We start from the raw sequence: 13004 nt of genomic DNA, 5'->3' as shown, positions 1-13004 counted from the left end.
GGGCCTTTCATCTCTTATTGCCCCTTGTTGTGCTTTCTATTACCATTTTCCTATACATAAATAGCTACTAGTAATTGGCATATTCTAAATGTTTATATGTTTTGTCTCTACCAATACATATATTTTTGTCATATTTTGGTTTCTTCAGCACTGCAAGAAAGTCCATTTTCCTTTCATCTCCTCAACGCCAGAATTAAAGGTGTAATGTTCTGATTCGTCTTCAATTTACAGAATGTAAAACCCCAACATCCTGGATAGTGGTGAAAATTGCATGTACATTGTTATATTTCAAGTTTCTCATGATCAGTTAATATGGTTTTTGTCAGGCATCAATGTTTTTGATGCTTTCCATTTTGAAGTTGTCTTCATACATAAATCCATATATATCTTGTGTTACAAGCTGAAAAATGAGAACCTCCCACCCATGGTGATAAATGAAATTTCAAAGGAGCTAAAGAGTCTTAATCAATCACCGCATGGAGGTATAAAAGTGGTGGTGAATGATGACCTATTTCAATCTTAGTTGCAGACATTAAAGGACCAGGTACATTCTAAAAGAATAATCGAAAATGATGTGACATATTTTCGATGTTTTGTGCTTGAGAAAGGGATTATTTTTTCATATTGCATTTAATGAAACATTTGAACTCATTTTTTTTTGCATGGTTATTACTATATTTTTGGAACATGAGCTATATTTACATTTATTGATGCTTTTTCCTGTAGCTAGCATTATATGAATTTGGTGTTTATCGAATGAAACTGGTTCTAACTCATAATTTCCAAACTCTCCTCCCAGAGGTGATTGTTGATCCTTATAATGATGCTTCATCTAATTTACATTCTCTTAAATACATATTATGTTTTCTTTATAATTTTAGTTTCCTATAAGACATTCCTTATGTTTTTCTACCTACTACTTATATAAATCATCAAGTATATAAGCAGGATACATGACTTATAAAAACTGAGAAATAAACTTTGGCATATTTTAATAGTAATGATTGGCTTGGACTGTAGGGTATTTTTTCACAAAAATCCTACACCCTAATATTGCAAGCAATGGGGAGATATGTTTTAATAATCTAAAGAAGGATTGGAATCTAACCCTTGGACTGTGACACATTCTTCTTGTATGTTCTCATCCACTTATCAATTTAGCTTATTTATGGGTACGATGTGATTATGTTACCAGAGGTATGATGTACTTATGTTATAAACAAAATATATTGATATGGGTTTATTTTGCAGGCTATATAAACACATTCATGCTTTGAAGCCCAAATTGAAGAGTAAAGTGGCAATTCCAAAGTCTATTGCTTTAAATGAAGGTCGAAGAAATACCCTTGTGACCTCTCCTACCCCACTTATACCATGCCAAAAAAATATAAGAATAATACTCAGGATCCAAGCATAAATGTCGCTTCAAGAAAATCCATAGGAGTTGGTGCATCAACATTTCATAAGAAGAAGGATCTAGCTTCTACCAAAGTGCACATTGACAAGAAAAAGCTCGATTTAATTTAGGAGGGCATGGTAGAGTGTGAATTTTATGATATTTACTTTTCAACTAACAGATGAATATTCTAACACCAAGCTTTGTAATGTGTCTTAACAGTGGTCATAGGTTTTTCATAGTAGTCATAGATTTTCAGTAGTGCTCTTACAAAGCTTTTTATGACCAATTCTTAACAAGACAACTTGGCTCTAGGTCTATGGATTTTTTTCATAGAGTCAATTTATTCTAGCATGAAGAATGATCCTAAACATAAAAGTTTTGAGTTTGTAGAAGTGAACATTTCTAGAGTTGAATGTACAAATCTACTGTTGGTTTTATCCTCATCCCATAAAAAATTGTTTGATGGAGATGTTTTTTAAAAGATATATCATAATATTTTTAGGCCTTGGCTTATATTCCTTGTTTAGATTTAAACTATGGAATGGTTGGCAATTTGGAATTTTGTTTTTGATGGTGCACAACCTAGATATTTTGACTTTATGCTATATAGTTGGGAACTTCCAAGTGAAATATGGTGAGATAAAGAAACTTTTTTCTTCATTATGGGTTAGATATACAAATTTAGTCTTGTTTATAGTGGAGACTATGTTTGTCCATGTTATTTCATGTTGATGTGTATTTAGTTTGTGTTTTGAGTCTTCAGAGTATGATCTTTTTGTACACCATAATGTCTAAAGTATTTTTTCTTGGCTCGTCCAAGAGCTTGATTCTTCTCAGGGCTCTTACACTAGAGTAGCTGTTGTAGGTGGCACAATTTTTATGAAAAATCCTTGTACGAGTGTTCGTTGTGTTGCTACAACAATGCTTGAGTTCTACTAGAAGGTCACCCAGTTTCATTTTCTGTTAACTCTAAGAATATCATAGTTTTATATTTTATTATATTGTTTTATGTATATTTATATTTATCTAGGTATAGGTGCAAAAAAAAAACAATCCAAAGCTTTCTAAAAGTTTTTTCCTGTGAAGGATTTGGAGACATGATTTTCTTCATAGTCTACATGCAATTGTGTATTGTTGAGGCCAGTTTGCGATATGTAATGAGAAATACTGGATATGGATGCATTGCACATATCTTAACTTGTTAATGCTTTTTCATTATGTTACAACTAATAATTGAGTGTATCTTTATTAATAAGTGAGTGTCTTTTTTATTTTTATCATTTAGTTCTCCTTAATAATGAATTTAATTATTGTCCTTTTTAGCAACTAGGAAAAGATTTCTTTTTGGTGTTGTCTATGTAAAATGATAACTTATGCCTTGTGCAGTTATTTCCTTTATAAAGTTTGGAAGCTTTGTTAAATAAACAAAAATTTGGATGATTTTGAATGTACAGTTAATTATATTGTTTTTTACTTACCATGTCCTTATTAAAGAGTCTTCCTCCATATTAAATTTTCTTGAAGATCTTGAAAAATATATTTTCAAGAATTGAAACACATTGAAATATAGTAGGGAGCAGTACCTGTTAACCTATCCCCACCATCCATTTGTTCTCTATTGGCATGAATTATATATTCTCGAAAGATTGTGTCACATGTTCCCCTTGGCCTGTGTCATAAATTTAATAAATTGCACAGAAGGTGCAAACGAAGGCCTGATTTTTATCACTCCTTCAAAAGCTTGGGTCCCAAGTGCAAGTTTGTAAACAACCACAAAGACAACAAGTAGAATGAATTTTGATAATAGTGACACTCTAGGCTATACATCTATAATATAGTCTACAATTTGTCTCTTAAGTTTTTTTTCCAAATATCTTACTCTTCGAAGCTCCAACGGAGAGTGTTAGTTCACCTAATACTACGTTTTCAAATAAAAGAATATATGCATATTGAGTGAAAGCTTTGAAACCATGTAAATATTAATCTACACATATCTTACTCTCCAAAACTTGTATATAGTAGTTATGTCAATAAAACTAAATACTAAGGCAAGTGTGATAGGGCTTACACTACAAACTAGCTCAGAGCTCTTAAGGAAGTCAGTTCATAGGACTTGAACTCTACAACTTCTTAAGACAATCTTCACTCCAATGGAAGCTAGTTTTTGGACGAAGGCTATTAAGATAGAATATTGATATAGACGAGCTTGTCTCTTTAGGCTTTCCACTCTCTTTCTTGTTCAAATAATTTAGACTATGTATTATGGCTAGTCACCTATGACTTAAGACTACAACAAGAGGTCCATGCTTATTCTGCCATGCTCTAGGGGTCTATTTTACAGTTACAATGAAATTAAATTAGAGTTGTCGGAATCTAATAGCTCATAATTATGTTTTCAACTTATGTTTGAATTAGAGGCAACTAAGTTGGACTAAGTCCTACGTTTATAGGTAACGAAGTTAGGCTAGAGTTGGTCAAAACCATTTTAGCATGGAATTTTGTTTCCAACTTCTGTTTTATTAGATACAACCAAGCTTGATCAAATGTAGCATTTTTATCTTGTCTCAGAGTTATTTCATAGGTACCAGAAGAATGGGAAAAGGTAGAATTTCAAATCTCGTCTTCCTTTGATAAAAAATTGACCCACAAATTTTATGACGGTTTTCATTTATGAATTTTCTTTCTTTTTTTGGCTTGATACAGAGTGTTCTATATTCTCAAATATTTAATGTAAAATTAGAATTTCCAATACACAATCTTGGATGAAAAATTATTGGATTAGAATATTAACTGAAATATGATTCTCTAGGTTCTCATTTGAATGTAAATCAAAGAGAAAATACAATGCATGGATTTGTCATTCAACATAGCAATTTAAAGACCAAATCAATTTCAGTCTCCAGATATTAATATTATGGTTCACAAGCCTCACAAACACATATGCAAACAATTGTCTCACAAACACTTACACTTTCGATTTGTTGATACAAAAATCCACTGGTCTAAGAAATGTTGTTCAATTCACTTCAATCTCACACCAAAAATTCCAACACCCAAAAAATGTTCCTCCTCTCTCCCCAAAAACTAAAAACATCTGTGTAAGAAATGAGTTCATGGATGTGAACCAATTTCCCTTAGCCCTAACTACCTACTAGCTATAAAATCATTTATTTTAAATAGATATTCCTAACTAATATTAACTAAATATCAAAACTTTTCACAAATAAAATTTAAATATTCTAGCCTGGACATGTGATCAATCAATCACATTGCTAGGCTCTTGGTCTAACTTTAATAACTTATCAGTTTTATGTGCTCAACCTAATGCACTTGCATTAGACTCCCCAAGAAAGAAAATTTTATGAGCTCCTGCTCATAAGATGTTCTATATAATGACCTACTTTATGTAGTGTTCCTTCACCCATCCAAGTAGAATCCTCCATCAAATGGTATTTCCACTTCATAAGATATTCAAAGTATTCTTTCCTTCTTGTCTTCTTGGAAACACGTGTATCCAAAATCTGTTCAGCCTCTAAACTCTTTGCCAAGTCATTTTCTTCAACCACTATTGTTCCTTTCCTTCACCCTAGTCAAGAATCCCAGAAGCTTGATCTGCATCACCAACTGTGCAGGGAAACAAATCTTCTACATTAAAAATGGGTGAAATGCGAATTCCAGGAGGTAACTCCAGCTCATAAGCATTCAACAAAAACTTACGGGGGATCTTAGAAGGTCCTAACCTCTTCATTTTCACATGTTGACATACCCTGCAGTTACTCACGTACCGTTGTACATCTGCATTCATCTTAGGCCAAAAAAAGAAGTGATTCATCTACCCAAGTGTTTACTCAACACCAAAGTGTCCATACAAAACACCATTATGCTTTTCCTGGACCAAGTTTCTCTCATTGAGAAATTGGGAATACATAGCTTATTATTCTTGAACAATAGCGCATCCTACAACACAAACTCTTTCCATAGACTGTTGTCCCTATTGACTTGATTTTCACGCACTCCAAAAGCTTCTTTAAAATCAACATCAATCTCATATAAGTCCTTCAAATAATGAAATCCTAAAATTTGTATTTGGCTTTTTTGCATGAATAAACATGTCCTACTCAAGGCATCGACAACCTTATTTGCCTTCCCACTAATGTGCTTCAAAACAAAAGTGAAATTTTGAAGGAACTCCACCCACCTTTCATGTTTATGATTTAACTTATGTTGCTGCATAATGTATTATAACGTAGAATTATCCATGTATAGAAAAAACTCATTAGGTATCAGGTAATGCCTCCAATGCTTCAAAGCTTGAACCACCACATAAAATTCTTTTTCATAGGAAGAGTATTTCTATTTTGACTCATTTAAATTCTTGCTAAAATATGCAATAAGCTTATCTTCTTAGCTCAGTACAACTCATGTGGTTGTCCCACTAGCATGAAATATCACTTTAAACAGATGATTGAAGTATGGAAGCTTCAACAATGACTTCCCAGTGATCTTCTTCTTTAATAGTTAAAATTTTGTTTCTGTTGTTGCTGTCCAATAAAATGGTTGCCTATTCTTTTTGATGGTTTCAATGATAGGTGCACAAATGCCACTAAAATTCCTAATAAATTTTCTGTAGAAGCTAGCTAAGCCATGAAAACTACTCACCTCAAAAATATTCTCAAGTGAGGGCCAATTTACAATTGCCTTTAGCTTTTCTGGATTTATTTTCAAGCCATCCTTAGAAATGACAAAACCAAAGTATACAAGCTCACTCTTCATAAAAGAACAATTATTCATATTAATCAATAGATTTTCTTGCTGCAATCTCTCTAAAACATACTTCAAATGTCTTAAGTGCTCTTCTTTAGTTTGACTAAAAATTAAAATGTTATCCAAGTAAACAATGACAAACTTACCAATGAACTCCTTCAATACTTCATTCACGAGCCACATAAAGGTATTGCATGCATTTGGCAAGCAAAATGGCATGACCATCCACTCGTACAAGCCTTCATTGGTCGTGAAAGTTGTCTTCCACTTATGTCCTTCTCTTATTTGAATTTGATGATAACCATTTTCCAGGTCAATCTTTGAGAATTAAGTTTCCCCACCCAAGCAATACATCATATCATCCATCCATTTCAATGGAAACCTGTGATGAATGGTGATCTTGTTGATTGATCTAGACTCAATGCACATTCTCTATTCTCCACCCTTCTTTGGACTTAGTACTGTAGGTATAACATAGGGACTCAAGATTTCTCTTATTAATCCTTTGTCCAATAATTCTTGGACTTTCTTCCCCACTTCCTCATTCTCTTTGGGTGTCATTTGATTCGTAGTCTTGTTCAGAAGACCTTCTCTCGGTATCAAGTCTATGTGATGACTGATGCTTCTTTTGGGTGGAAACTCACTTGGCAATTCATCAAATAAAATATCATGAAACTCGTGCAACAACTCCTAAACTTCAATAGGTAAATCTACAATCTCAATATGTAGAAGTACTACCTTTGGCTTGCAAATCACTGCATAGCTTACCTCTTCTTCTTCCATCTGTTGTAGAAATTTCTTGCCAATAAGTAATAAGGCTTTTGGGCTACTTGTTTCAGTTGTACCTTCCTCTTTCAATGGTACAAGAGTGTGCTTGATGCCATCCTTTTCGAACATATAACAATTTTTCTCTCCATCATCTGTCACCTTCCTATCAAACTACCATGGGAAACTCAAAAGAATGTGACAAGCATCCATTGGCATTACGTCACAGAGCACCCTATCTTTATACCTGCTTATCTGAAACTGAACTTCACTTTGTTCATGCACCAACAATTGGTCTCCTTTATGGAACCATGATACCTTATAAGTTGTGGGGTGCTTAATCTTTTTCAATTCTAATTTTTCCAACATTTCTTGGGAAACTAGATTGTCTGTACTTCCACTATCAATCACAAATTTGTTTCATTTTCCTTTTTCCTTGCACATTGTCTTGAATAAGGATTTCCTTTGGACTGGTTCAACCGTCTCCAGTCTCTAGCACATTCTCTACTTTAGGTACTTGTACCTCTACTACCTTGATTTGAGTTATGTATTCACCTCATTGTCCCATATTATAATTCTTAGGACTTTTAAAATATCGGTGACCCAATTTGTTATATCTGTAACATCATAAAGAGTCTCTCTACCTCTTCCTCTACCTCTACCACTCTGGTAAGGTCTTCCTCCTCTGCTGCCACCTTCTTTCTCTGACTACCCTTGCTAATTTGAATTGCCTTCACCATTCTTTTACACAAGAAACTTTCCTCTTCCATTTTTCTGTACTTTCCTTTTGGAAAAACCACATCCTCTGCCAGAGCTTTGCTTCCTAGTTATCTTTTCTTCTACCTTCAAATCGCACTGGTATGATTCCTCTATTGTCCTTGGAGAAAGTATGTTGATTTCATCTTTGATATCTAACCTCAAACCATTGATATACCTTGCTATATTCTCCAGGGTCTCTTCTACATAGCCTACTCTCAAAATCACCTTGTAAAAGTCTTTTGTATATTCCCTCACTTTCATTATCTTTTGTTTAAGATTTTTCATTTGTTTGTAAAACGTTAGCTGGTAATCCTTTGGTAAGAACTTACTCTTCATCTTTGCCACCATTCTATCCCAGATATTGATCAGTGGTTTTTCCTTCTTCCTTATTTCATCCTATACATTGTCCCACCATAGTGCAGCATGGCCTTTCAAACTTGTCGACAAAAACTTGACTCTCTTATCCTCGCCAGTTTCCTCATACTCAAAATACTTGTCCATCTCACTGATCCAATCTAGTAGATTCTCATATTTCAAACTTCCATTATAAATAGAGATTTCAGGCTTTGGCCTTAAACTTGAGCCCAATACTGTTGTCAACAACTTAATCTTAGTAGCTTCTTCAATAGGGGTTGCTCCTTCTTCTTCAAGTTCCTCTTTGGCCTCACTAACATCTCCACCTTCAGGATCCTGGTGTCTCCCTACTACCATGGTTTCTAACCAAACTTTCATTCTCCTTATCTCTTCCCGGAGTTTAGCATTACCCACGGGTTTGCCTCTATGACCTTGTGCCCTTCTTGCTTGCCTATTCATCTCTCTATACTATAGAGACCAAGAACATTAAGGGTCTGATACAACAAATTTACGGCCCACAAATTGATGGTTGCTATTTTAGCAGCTTACAATGCTCTTACAGGAGGAACAAAAATAATTTCTCTCTCAGCAAACAATAGTGTTGTTACATGAGGAAAAATGAATCATTTGTCTCACAAGCAACTACAATGTTGTTATAGGATGAATAAAAGTTCACTGTTCTCATAGCAAAATACAGTGTTGTTATAAGAGGAAAAACAAGTCATTTCTCTCACATCAAACTACAATGCTATTATAGGACGAGCAACAAATCATTTTTTCCCAACCACGCAGTCTGTCAAACCAAAGTTTAAAGATCCCTTCGTAACTCCCGAAGTAAGGATATTTTCAGAAAATCACTCACGAAGTAACAAATATACCCTGCTCTGCACAAAACTGAGATGCCAGAATTTTGAAATTCGTCTTCCTTTGATCAGAAATTGAGCTGCAAATTTGCTGACAGTTTTCCTTTAAGAATTTTCTTTCTTCTATTGGCTTGATACAGAGTGCTCTATGTTTTCGAATCTGTAATGTAAAATGACTCTTACCAATACAAAATCTTGGATGAAAAAGTACTCGATTAGAAGATTAACTCAAATATGATTCTCCAGGTTCACATTTAAATGTAAATAACAGAGAAAATACAGTGAAGGATTTCATCATTTAACACAACAATGTAAAGACCAAATCAATTTCAATCTCCAAATATGAATATTATGGCTCACAAACCTCACAAAAAAATATGAAAAGACTATCTCACACACACTTACAGATTCAATTTTCTCATAAAAAAAGCCATTGTCCTAAGAAATGTTGTTCAATTCACTTCAATCTCACACCAAAACTTCCAACACCCAAAAAATGTTCCTCCTCTCTCCCCAAAAACTAAAAATAACTTTCCAGGAAATCAGTTCATGGATGTGAACCAATTTCCCTTAGCCCTAACTACCTACTAGCTATAAAATCATTTATTTTAACTAGATATTCGTAACTAATATTAACTAAATATCAAAACATTTCACAAATAAACTTTAAATGTTCTAACCTTTGACATGTGATCAATCCATAACATTGCTAGGCTCTTTGTTTGACTTTAATAACTTATCATTTTTATGTGCTTGGCCTAATTCACCTACATCAACGATCATCATCTGGACATTTGATGTAGGCTGTTAGTTACTGTTTTCCTACATCTTTGCAATAATGACAGGACATTCTTTGTTTTACATGATCAAAAGACTTACAATAATTGCAGATCATTATCAGGTTCTGGTAGTCCCTCACAAACTGTCTATCTTGTCCATAGTTGTAACAAATAATCTAGCCACACCCTTGACCAAATCCTCCTCTTTGTCCTTTTCCTAATCCTTGAAATCCTCCTCAACTGGCATGTTGGCCTTGCTCTACATGTGTATGTCCCTTGGCTTGAAGTCTATAAATATCAGAAGTGTGCTCCATCATTAAGTCATAAGTTCAGTAATTTTATCATCGTGGCCTACTAATCTACAAAAGTTACAAAAAAAATACTTCGAGGTTTGTATATACTTTTGTAATTGGTAACAATACTCAAAGCAATGTTGACCTCACATTCTATAAATCTCACATTGCATTTTTCGATTTATTGGGTTAGGCACTCTAGTTGCAATGTAATCTATGAGCACGGGGTATTGATCCTTATAGTGACCTTCTACCTTACATTTTGTGCACCATACTTTCGATTTGACATTTTTTCCTTTCTTAAGGTCCTCCAATTCCAACATCAAGTTAACTAGCCAACACTGTATCTGTTTCACTCCTGCATGAGTATCCCCAACCGACAAGGCTTCTAACTTCCTCGCAATCTCCAATTCATCATCCTCGGTCACAATGTTCTATTGTGTCAATGGAAACCTGATATGTGGAAACAATTTAGCTATAAAATATTCTTTATGTTGTTGTGGGGGCATATCAAAGCTCACTTAACACATCAACACCTTGAATCTTTGATCCAATTCCAACATAGACTCAGTCACCTCTTGTTTGATTTCTTTGAGCTCTATGATACATTGCGACTTTGATTTTGGCTTCTTAAACTCTGCGACCAATGCTTGCTTCATCTCATTAATTGTAGCATTCAGGTTACTTCCAGAGTATTTCATATACCATGTTAGTGCTCTCTCTCGCAATGACGTTATGAGCTATGCCTTCTTCACATCATCATTATTAATCTGTCTGGTTGTCCACATTGCATCAACTACGGACTAGAACTGGTCAAGGCCTTCTGATCCCAATCCCCTAAAGACAAGTAGCTCAATGTCATCAACAATTCTTCTTATTTTTGACGGGCTAGGTGGAGGCAATGGTGGAGGTGGAGGTGGAGGTGGAGGTGAAGTATGAGGATGGTGATAGGGTGTGAGGGGGGTGGATGGATGAGGGATCCCAAAGATGCCATGATTCTTCTCATGTCCTTAATTCGATGTGCCTTCAGGGTGGGTGGGGATTGTAGGGTTACTTCTTTCTTCTTCGATCTCATATCCTAACAGAGGGCTATAACCATTCTCAATATAGTTATTTAGCTATGTTCTATATCACTTTCCACTTCGCATGGCTCCTAGCTCCAACTTATTTCTTCTTTTGCCAAACATCAATCTAATTGCATATGCAGAATCCCCTTTTCACACAATAACATCTTAATATAGAGCTTTAGAGAATTCAAGAACTTACCTCGTGGTCATTTCAAGAATCTTCATTCAGCTTCGCTATAGGATACAACCTCGTCGATTGTGAACTGAGTGAAAAATCTTCCCAAAATACTATCGATCAAGAAATCAACAACTCTTGATATATTGTTATCGATCCTCTTGAGCTACTATATCAAATCAGGATTACACTCCTTAGTTTCATCCCCTTTGAAACAATCCTTATGCTCGGCCAACCTAGATATCCACTCAAGTAATTCAATGTGGAACAAGCCAAAGAAATTATCGTATTGTTTTTTGAAAATATATCTCTGCAACCAATCTTCAGTTGATAATCTAGGATTGATGTTCTCTTTCTTTTGAAATTCCCTTTCTTTCTATTCAACCCTCTCCTAGAGTTCTTTAATCTCTAGAGACCAAAACATATCCCTTAAGCAGATCATGGTCCAGGAAATGAAATCATTTGTTGGTTTGAGGGGGCTTGACCTAGGTTTAGATTGCACTTCACACCAACAAAACCCTCAACTAATGGCACTTCTGGTAATGACCTACAACCAAATCGCAGTATCACCTCAAGAAGTTATGGGAGGTTGCAAAACCAGGCTACTGCAACCAAACGGACACCCACAAAGTGGTTCCATGCAATTACTTTTGTTTTATATCAATATTATAACTTCGTATGTATAATAAATTCATGCAGATGATTAATATACAAAAACACATAAAATTCAACTCATAATAGTATATCTTATAATTCTTCGCATAATTCAGTAAAAAGCACACATAGCCAGATACAGAACAATAGAAAAATAGGAAGTGTAGAGACACAATACTTTCAAAAAACTTCTTCTTTATTAAGCAGATATTCAATTATGTTCGCTTCTCTGACCTGCACACTTAGTTGTAGGTGGTCTACGTACTCAGATGTAGACTCTTCAAGGTATCCACACACTCAACTACAAAGTCTTCTCCAAAACCACAGACTAGAGAGGTTCACTTATGCTTGTATCATTCAGATTCAAAACTCCTCTGATTACAAAGTATTACATATCCTTTTATATAATTCATCTATACAAAAACCATGGATCCATAAAGCAGGGACTACTACCTGATTCCCATTACAAAATAAGGGACATATCCCATCCCTAAAGCCCTAAAAGTCTGCGCAAAGAATATTTATTCAGCATCTCCACACAGTCCCCTCCTTCTTTCATAGGGTATTTTACCCAAAAGTTGGACCAAGTTGGGCCATGTCCAACATCCTCCTTGTTTTACTCCATCTCTCATGGCTTTTCATGGTCCATATTGAGGCTCTACCTCTTCATTAGTGGTTATTAAAAATATAATTATGATTTATCTTGGCCTTTTAGTATTCTTACATTTACATGACCATTTAAGCATCATTAACATAATTAATTATAATATCATTGGAGGATTACTGTTTGAGTTGTTGCACAAATATTCTTCGCCATATTCCCAACCATGCCACTTTTCTCATATATTAGAGTAATCTCAGGTGGTGAAATATAGTTATCATAGACAATGCTCAAAGGAGGCTAAATGATAAATCACAAATATGGATTTAAGGGAAGAGAAGAAGAACCAAAAAAATGTTAAAGGGTTAGATGCTCAGTGAGATGCAAGTGGGGGTTGATGGCGTCATTCCCTCTTGAATGGGAGACGTGAAATTCTATAAGATAGCTAACACTCTAAGGATATTAAAAAATATAATGGATCTAGTACTTGAAAATATGTAGAATTCCTAAGACGAGATTAGGAATAATTTT

The sequence above is a fragment of the Pinus tabuliformis genome, chromosome 7, assembly GCF_031772625.1.
Source record: "Pinus tabuliformis cultivar Carrire ecotype Pingquan chromosome 7, CPIR1, whole genome shotgun sequence".
Classification (NCBI taxonomy): Eukaryota; Viridiplantae; Streptophyta; class Pinopsida; order Pinales; family Pinaceae; genus Pinus; species Pinus tabuliformis.
Note: the sequence above shows the minus strand (reverse complement) of the source record.